Raw genomic sequence first — 9685 nt, forward strand, 5'->3', positions numbered from 1 at the left:
GATTGACATGCTTATTCATGATTATAAACTCTTTACTATGGAATCATTTGAATCTATTTCTAAGATGTTTTATAAATTTACCAATATTATTAATGCTCTAAAATCTCTTGGTAAATCTTATACTAATGGTGAGCTTGCAAGAAAAATACTTAGATCTTTGCCAAATGAATGGGAAGCTAAGGTTACACCTATCCAAGAAGCAAAAGACCTAACAAAATTAGGCATTGAAGAACTCCAAGGCTCACTCATGGCTCATGAACTTTCAATGATGGATGACAGCAAAAAGGAAGCCATTTGGGGAGAAAATGATGGAGTAGCCAACCTATGTCTCATGGCTCTTGGAAAAGAAGAATTCACTAAAGATGAGGTAATTTCTAATTATGTAGAACTTAAAAGTGCTTTCAATGAATTACATGACATATTTAGAAATGTTTGTGTTGAGAATTCTAAATTAAAGAAATTAGTTACTTCTTTTTCAAATGATGTGGATGTTTTAAAAATAGAAAATGCTACTTTGAAAAATGACTTTACGTCTATTGTCAATGAGAAAAACATTTTGAAAAATAATGTTGAAGATTTAAACAAAACTCTTGAAAATTTTGTAAAAGGAAAAGATAACTTCAACAAGCTTTTTGGAAATAAAAAATATGTTTTTGACAAAGTAGGCATTGGTTTTGATTCTCCTAAACCTTTTTATGAGATTAAATGTTCTTGAGACTAATCCCTATGGACCCAAGAAAGTATGGGTACCAAGAAACAAATCAAGATATTTTGTAGGTAGAATCTCAAAGAACACCAAGGACTTCGAGAGGAAATGCATAATAAGAGTGCTCAATCTAAAGAGCAAAATCAACTCCTACAAGAAGAAGGAGAGTGATGAAATGAAAATTACCAAGATGAACAATAGAGGTAATGTATGGGTGAAGATTCCAAAGAGGAAAATGAAGGTATAACTCCTAACACACCTTTAAGCTTAAAGTTCTATATTCTTTAAGGTGTGATTTGTGTACAATAGGTTGTGTCTAATTATTACTTCCATGTAACCTAAGTGTACTAAGTTTGCTAAGTCATGTTCTACTAGTTTCTTTCAAATCTTCATTGAACTCAAAAATGAGAATTATATTATTTTGATGAATACTTATTAGAATATGAATGATTCATGTATTCATTAACATTGTATATTATGTCATCCATTGCTATGAAAAAGAGATAAGAAGTGATAAATATTTTTTGTGAGCATACTTTTCACATCTTATATATGACTTCATACTAATATGTTAATTCATTTTTAAGTCATATCTTTGTAGAATCAATTTTTATGTCATAACATGTTTTTGAGATGTATACTATCTATATTTTGAATTGTACATTTATGATCTCAAGAATATGCTCAATATGAAAATTTCATGCTTATATGCTTTACATTGGAATATTTGAATGAGTTATGAAATTCGTTGATTATGATCCATTAACAATGTCTAAATGAAAAGAAGTATCATACGTTTGTAGAGACATTGAATCTATCCTATTGAATATCTTTTGGATATGAATTATATTGGCATACATCTCATGAAATGTTTTTGATTGATAAATTGTTGAATTAATTGTTTATAGCATTCATGTTGTGTTCCACATTGAGTAAAATGTTTTATCACACTTGAGTATGTGGATTGAATTGATGAAAATGTCTCTTGATAATGTTATGTGATTAAATGAGATTGTTGCATCATTTTTTAATAAAACAAAGAGCATAACACTATTTTCTTATGCATATTATGCTATGTGCTACAACTTGAAAATTCTGAAAAATAGCATTCTAAACTTTTGTTTGATCATTGAATTATTTTTAATTTTTGAGTTTGTGACAAGAAATGATTCGTGCTGTATTTTTATTGAGTAATAGTGATTGTTCTATGAATGCTATATTTACACAGATCACATTAGAAAAGGGTAGCACCAACTTAGGGGGAGAAATCATTTTGCTAACATACTTGTTAAACCCTTTTGAGATGAACTCCTCATGAAAGAAAATTGAAGATTGAAAAGCTTCCATCTCTTGAACCTAACGTATGCCTCATATACTCTCTTAAGCTTTTACGGTAAAATTCTATCTTATATCCCTTGAGCTAATACTGTTATTACTTTGATATGAAAAAGATTGATTATGCTTCATATGATTTGCAATGTATACTCTTTGATTATACTCTTGCCTAAAAATCATGCATATGCTTAAAATGTGTGCTATATATTAAAATTCATGATTTTTCTTCGCATATGGATTGCTATACCTTGAACATGCTTCATTTTTTGGATTTACATTAGCTCCATGGGATTATATTGAGTTTAACCTATTATGAGCAATATTTGGTATTCTACATAATGCTTGAGCTATGATTGTTGAATCTTCTAGATTGCATATTGGTATCCTTGGTAGATTGCATGTTGGTATCATTTTGGCATCTTTATTGATAACATTTGGCGTCCTATTTGATATTATTAAGGAGAACATTTCAGTTATGAGCTTTCATTGTTCATTTCTCCTATTGATTTTGCCAAATGAAACAAGGGGAATAATTTAAACTTGATTAGTGTAAAAAAAAAAAAAAAAAACCCCTCAGATTCTATTCTATTTTGATATCACACTTACGAGTTTGCACCTCACATATTGTTTTTTTTTTTAATTATCTTGTGTAAAATCTGTATGCTCTTGCCAAAAATTGATTGTTAGATTATGCTCAACTGCTTCACATATACTTTTAACAATTTGGTATCTCCTTGGCTCTTGCTTGAAAATAGATTGAAATAGCATGAATTCTTCATAATGGATAAGCTTATTGATTCATTGTTGCCATATTATCTTGCTACAACAGCATGTGTGTCTCATTCTTGACCTCTGGAAGTTCTCCTTATTGCACCCATGACATTTATCTAAACTTGAAGCTATATTGATATAGAAACATTTATATCAGTTGAATGCTCTCAAGTCCTTCATATATTTATTCTCCTTAATAGTTTGCTATTATCAACTGTGTAATTTTTTTTGAGTGCTGCATCTTAAGGTAAAATTAACTTTGTATACATTGATTTTCTTTAAAACCCTCATGGTCTTTTTTGCATTACCCTTCCAGCAACACCGATGTCCCATTAAGTACAATTTCTGCTGGTATTATTTTATTTTAATTTAATTTATTTTTTTTATTTTGCTATTAGACTTAATTTCTTTTATTTTTATTTTTTGTCTCATTATTATTTTTTGTTTGGACTTAATTTTCTTATTTTTTTTTATTTTTTATTTTTTGCTTTTTAATTTCATTTTTCAGTACTTAAACATAAAAACAAAAACAGATCAAAATAAAAAAAAACACTCTTCATTTTTTTTTATGGCCATATGCCGATCACAATAAATATATTTACATAAAAAAAAATGCCCTTCATTTTTTTACGGCCCTACGCCGTTCAAAATAAACATATTTACATTAAAAAAAAAACAACCCTTCATTTTTTTTACGGCCATACGCCGATCTTACTTTCTCGCATTTTCCATCGTTTTCTTCCTCTTTTTCTCACCTTGGGAGGCCCTTGAAAGCCCTGCTCCCGTGCTTTCGTTGAGAGCAATGACTCCTCGTTGACTATCAAAGGCCAAGAATGACGTTGCTCCAAATCGGGCCATAGAGGTGGTCTTCCATTTAAGCTCTTTATTTTCGGCCTTCAGTGCGCCTATCTCTGCTCGCGCATCCTTATACATGCGCTGGAGTAGAGAGAGTTGGGCGTTGACCTGATGGAGCTCACTCGTCTTGTTCTGCAGACGGTGAGCCAATTTTGTAACTGCAGTTACCGTCTCCATACAGGATGTCAATGTGAAATGATTGACTTCAATGTCTGATTGAGCTGCCATTATTTGCTCAATCAACATCATAGGAAGGTTGGAAAGAGTAGAAGCCGGGGCACTCGGCCCAGTAGAGCTTATGGGATTGTTCAGGTCCGGAAATAGAATAAGGGAATGGGATGAGGAAGTCATGGTTTAGAGGTGAGAGGTATAAAAGAAATGAGTAGCGAAGAAACAGAAGAGAGTGGTAAAGAAGAGATAGAAGAGAATGGTGAAGAAGAAAATGGAAGAGTGTGTGATTAAGAAGAAGGCAAAAGAGAAGAAGACAAGGAGGGAGAGGGAGCCGAGACGAGTACAAATCAAGCTTGCTTTTGTCGGCCAATGACACAAAAGCAGGCCGCATGTCAAACGCGTTTATCGAAGGAAAAAAAGAGACGCGAGAGAGTTGTATGTGTATGCATATATGTATATATATGTTTTGAATTGTATAGATGCCATTTATCACTATTATTTTCCTCCTCCTCCTCCTCCAGATTCTGACCCATGATTTTCTTTTGATGATATCATCGGGGGAGAAATTATATGATGTTATGTATTATGGGAGCATGACTTGAGGGGGAGTCTTTCTTATTCCAAAATCAAATCAAAACATCATTGTGTGCCATCATTAAAAAGGGAGAGATTGTTAGACTTATTTATTTTGATGATTTATTCAATTATGTTTTAATTTATTTGAAAGAGAAAAATAGAATCCAAAATTTATTTTGATGATTTACTTAATTATATTTTAATTTATTTGAAAAAGAAAAATAGAATCCAAAATTTATTTTGATGACTTATTTAATTATGTTTTAATAGAATCCAAAATTTATTTTGATGATTTATTTAAATTATGTTTTAATTTATTTGAAAGAGAAAAATAGAATCAAAATTTATTTTGATGATTTTATGTTTTAATTTATTTGAAAGAGAAAAATAGTATCAAAATTTATTTTGTCACATTATTTCTTACTGAAAACTTTTATCATAAATGTTATTAGAATGTATTTAATATTTGAATAAATCAGGAGTTCAAACAGCCCAAACCAGAGGTTCAAACAGTCCAAAACAAAGGTTCAAACAGCCCAGCACAGCAACAGGCCAAAAGGTTCAAGTGGAAGATATTCAAATTAGTAATGATGGAGGACAATGGCTATAAACGACTATAAATTCAAATGAATACAACGGCTATAAATAGTTATAAATTCAAATGAATATAACGGCTATAAACGGCTATAAGTTTCATTATATATACCAAAGGCTCACTACAAAAAAATTGACTTTTTGTGACGGTAAAATACCGTCGCTAATACTCCTAATGCCGTCGCTAATACTTTTTGCGACGACAAAATGACTTTTTGCGACGGCAAGAGAGGGGTCGCAACTGCAGGGATTGCAAAAGAGTTTTTGCGACGGTAAGTGCCGTCGCTAATGTTTTGCGACGGCATTTTTTACCTTTTTGCGACGGCACCGTGCAGTCGCTAATAACGTTTGAAATTTCTTGACTTTTTTGCGACGGCCCTATTTTACCGTCGCTAAAAATGTTATTTGAGACGGCAAAAAATACAGTCGCTAATAGTCTTTTTTTTAAAAAAAACACTGTTTTTTGCGATGGTGTGGTGCCGTCGCAGAAAGTATAAAAAATATGAAATTTTTTATTTTTTACGACAGTGTAATGCCGTCGCAAAAAATATTAAAAAATAATAAAATTTTTATTTTAAATAATAAAATTTCTATTTTTTGCGACAGTATAATGTCGTCACAAAAAGTAAAACCTATAATAAAATTAATAAAAATATTAAAATTTTCTATTTTTTCCGACGGTGGTGCCGTCTCTCACTCTCTAAGAGCTGATTATTTACATTCCATTCACAAAAACATCATAACAGAAAATAAAAATAAAAATTGATCAAACCATCAAATTCAATATTTTACAAAGAATAATTAAACTGTACATGTTCATAAAAGCATATTTAAATTATAAAATTCACCCAAATCCTATAAAATAATAAAATAAAATCTAAAATTCACCAATCAGCACATTGGATATTTAAATGCTCTTACAAAAAATAAAAAAATAAAAAATTTCCAACAAGATCTCAATTTTGAGCCTATTTCAAAAATCAAGTTGCAAATTCCTTACTTCTAGAATCAGATCTTCCCCTCGGCAAAATTTATCCTTTTGAGCTACAAATAAATAGATAACAGTTGCAAATTATAATCTTTTGGAGAAACCAACTATTTAAACACCAGTAATGAAGACAATGAAAACTGTGGAAAGAACACTTACGTTGTCATCAGGAACAACTGCATATCTCTCAATTGGAGAAACCAAAGCTTTCCCTGCTCACAAATAATAATAATAATAATAATAATAATAATAACAATAACAATGGAATTCAATGTAGTCCAAAATAGTGTAATAAACTCTTATTGTAATATACCTGGGGAATTTTTTCATGTCTGATGAGAGTGGGAAGGGTTGGACTTAAAGGGTTCCTACCTGTCTTGGATTGTAGAATACACAAATTTATTAGTAGGAACTCACATGCAGAGGGTCCATCGTAAAGAATTGTGAGAAGAATACTAATATGTGATTACAATTAACTCTATATATGGTAGTTAATCAGGTGTAACGAGCCAAATTCAGTGGCCAATAACTTCAGACTAAATATAGACATTGTGACATTCAGCGACCTCTTAGTTTGGAATCACCGACTAACAATTTAGTCGCCAAATGTAAGGAATTGCCGACCAATGATTTCAGTCGCAAAAGTGTAGAATTTGTCGACCAATTTTTTTTTTTTGAAAACAATCAATTTTTGTTTATAAACATTCAATCCAATATCGAACAAAATTCATTCAACCCAACCACAATTAAGGAACAATAACATTTAAAAAAAAAAAAAGCTTAGGAACAATCATTAACAAATTTCTTTTCTTGTAACTTCACTAAATCATCAAACACTAAAATAGTTTCCATCTACTAGTCTTATATGCAACTGATTCAATTGGGCAGAGTTCAGTTGTAATTTTTACCCCATGGAATGATTGCAATTACACAAAACAGTTTTCACTGCAGGGAATAGATCTAAATAGAAAAAAAAACCACTCAAAAAAAAAAAAAAAAAGAAAAAAAATTTCAACCACTCAAAAAAACATGCATGGCATTTTAACGAATATGATAACCAAACCAAATTAAGGCTTATGTCCCAGTCAAGTAGGGTCGGCTACATGGATCTTTTTTCACCACTGTGTCGTATTAAAGACTATATGCTTAGTTGATTTTTTTTTTTTTTTTTTTACTAAGACGTCCCATGTCTATTTAGGTCTTCCCCTCCTCATAACATTTACATTTATAGTGATTACATCACTCTTCCTTACAATTGAATCCATAGGTCTTTGTTATACATGACTAAATCATCTTAGCATCTTCTCTCTCAACTTATCTTCAACTGATAGTACTCCTACCATTTCGCGCATATATTCATTTCTAATCCTATCTTTCACACATCCATCAGTAATCAATTTAAAGAAGATGATGACAAGGTAAAATTTTATTAAATTTGGATGATCAGATAAGGCAATAGCAACATTCACCAATCAGCATCATGGCAGAATTTGTGCATTGACAGACACATTTGAGACTACTGCATTTCCTTATCTTGGAAAAGTAAGAATTAATTTTTCAGTCAGCCCAACTAGCATGTGGATGCCAAAGCTTTGCTTATGCCCACATAGCATATGCATCATTTTGAAAGAGAAGGTTATGCAACAAATGATTAAGTAATCAAAACCCTACAAAAAGTAAACAGATAATGAGGAGGAATTCCACCAAAAAACCTGCACTTCTGTGGAGCAAATTTGATTCCTATAGAAGCAGGGGCAACTCCACACAGGTATGAGTGGAATTAAATTTTTATTTACTACATATAATTGTTCGTTTGATGAAAACCTTAAAATAGTTGTCACCACTGGAAAAAGAGTTTGAACACACTGCCCATTTAGTCCAATTCTAAACATCCCAAAACATCCCAATCCTCCATTGGGTCTACTCTACTCTACTCTACTCTACTCTACAAAGTCCATGCAAGAAAATCATTTGTTTGTGTATGTATTTAGTATAAATCATTTTGAAAATTGATGTAATTTATTCAAATTAGGACCAAAACTAGATGGAATTGTAATTTGAAGTCAATTTTTTGTTTTTTACTACATGCAAATTGATGCATCAAATTGACAGTGTTGTTTATTTTAAATCTTTTATATGATCAAAATTTCTAAAAGAACATCAATTGTAGTGCAAGATTCATCTTTTACCCAAGAAATGTGGGGTGATAGTCGCATAGAAAATTATTTTCAGCTAAGTTGTTTTGACATGAACAATCTTCTATAAGATCCAAGGAAAGCATGCCTAGTTTAGTCCTCACTGAATAAGGGTTTAAAAGGAGGAGTAGATTGAGTCCAAGGCTACAATAAAAAAATCTCATCTTATCAATTCTAAAACTTCATCTACTTGAGTGACTTTTTTGTTAAAACAATTTATTTATGATTTGAGACATTAAAGTTTCTCGACTTCTTGGAAATAGGTGATAGATATTTATAGGTGTGAATTTCTATAGTACTGGTAAAATTCAGGGTGTGTTTGGTGTCACGACCCAAATCTGGCCCTATGGGTTTAGCACCGTAATCGGCCAGTAATCTGAGATTACCGAAGGCCTACTTAACAGTAGTACAGTAAAACAGAGTACAGGGCCTGGCGGAAGCCAATACAGTAATTAAACAATGCCTAATGAGCTATGACAGTCTGTATGCAAAAAGACTTTTCAAACATATTTACATAATCAGTACAGAGCAGTATGCACAATATATACAATCATTCAGACTAGGGACTCCATCCCTTACATGACAGTACAGTAAACATTCAGTCTATACAATCCATTCGGTATAACAAAACAGTAAGACAGTACAGAAGGGGGAATCCTAAAACACCCCTGAGCCTTAGCACGATAGGCTCGGAACCTCGCAGTGAGGCACAGTAGTTGGCTTGACAAAACTGGAGTAACCCTGACGCTCCTAGCCGCAGTCTGGTGCCTGATCACCTACATATATATATGAGCAGTGAGCTAAAGCCCAGTGAATAACATAATGCGTAAAGAGGTTAAGAATGAATGTCCTTACAATATGAAAACAGTTCATTTAAACAGTATTTCAGTTGTTCAGTCAGTACAGTCATATGTGGTACACCCATTAGCATAACAGTACAGTAAACAGTAGGTCTTAAAGACCGAGCAGTAAATAATGGCCATCAGTCAGTAACAGTAGTGGTTCCAACAAGGGAACCGACAGAGATTTCTGTCGCAGTAACAGTAAACAGTAGGTGCTAAGGGTGCCACAATACAGTTCAGAATATAGGACATACATTCATTCAGTTAACAGTAATCAGTTCAGAAAATAGTACAGTTCAGTTGTTCAGAAGATAATCATTTGTGAACATATCTTTACACAATCGTTACTCACAGAGTTTGGGCTACAGTATGCTAGAGCGTGCCTCCCCAGTCGCCAACCCTACACAGTTAACAGATTGAACACACTAAGCTACACAGCTGGGAAAGATAATAACTTAATCCCTAATTTGCCTCGGTGTGTTCTACATCTATGTCCTCAATAAGATGTCTTAAACTAGGCCTAGGAATGCCTAGAATGGGACGAGGATGCAAAGATGCACTTTTAAAAGCATTTTCAGATTTTTCAGAAAACAGGGGTCACGCTCGAGCGTAGGTCACTCCGCTCGAGCGGACATGCAGACAAAGGTACCCG

This window comes from Camellia sinensis, chromosome 7, assembly GCF_055761805.1.
Source record: "Camellia sinensis isolate YWXY chromosome 7, ASM5576180v1, whole genome shotgun sequence".
Classification (NCBI taxonomy): Eukaryota; Viridiplantae; Streptophyta; class Magnoliopsida; order Ericales; family Theaceae; genus Camellia; species Camellia sinensis.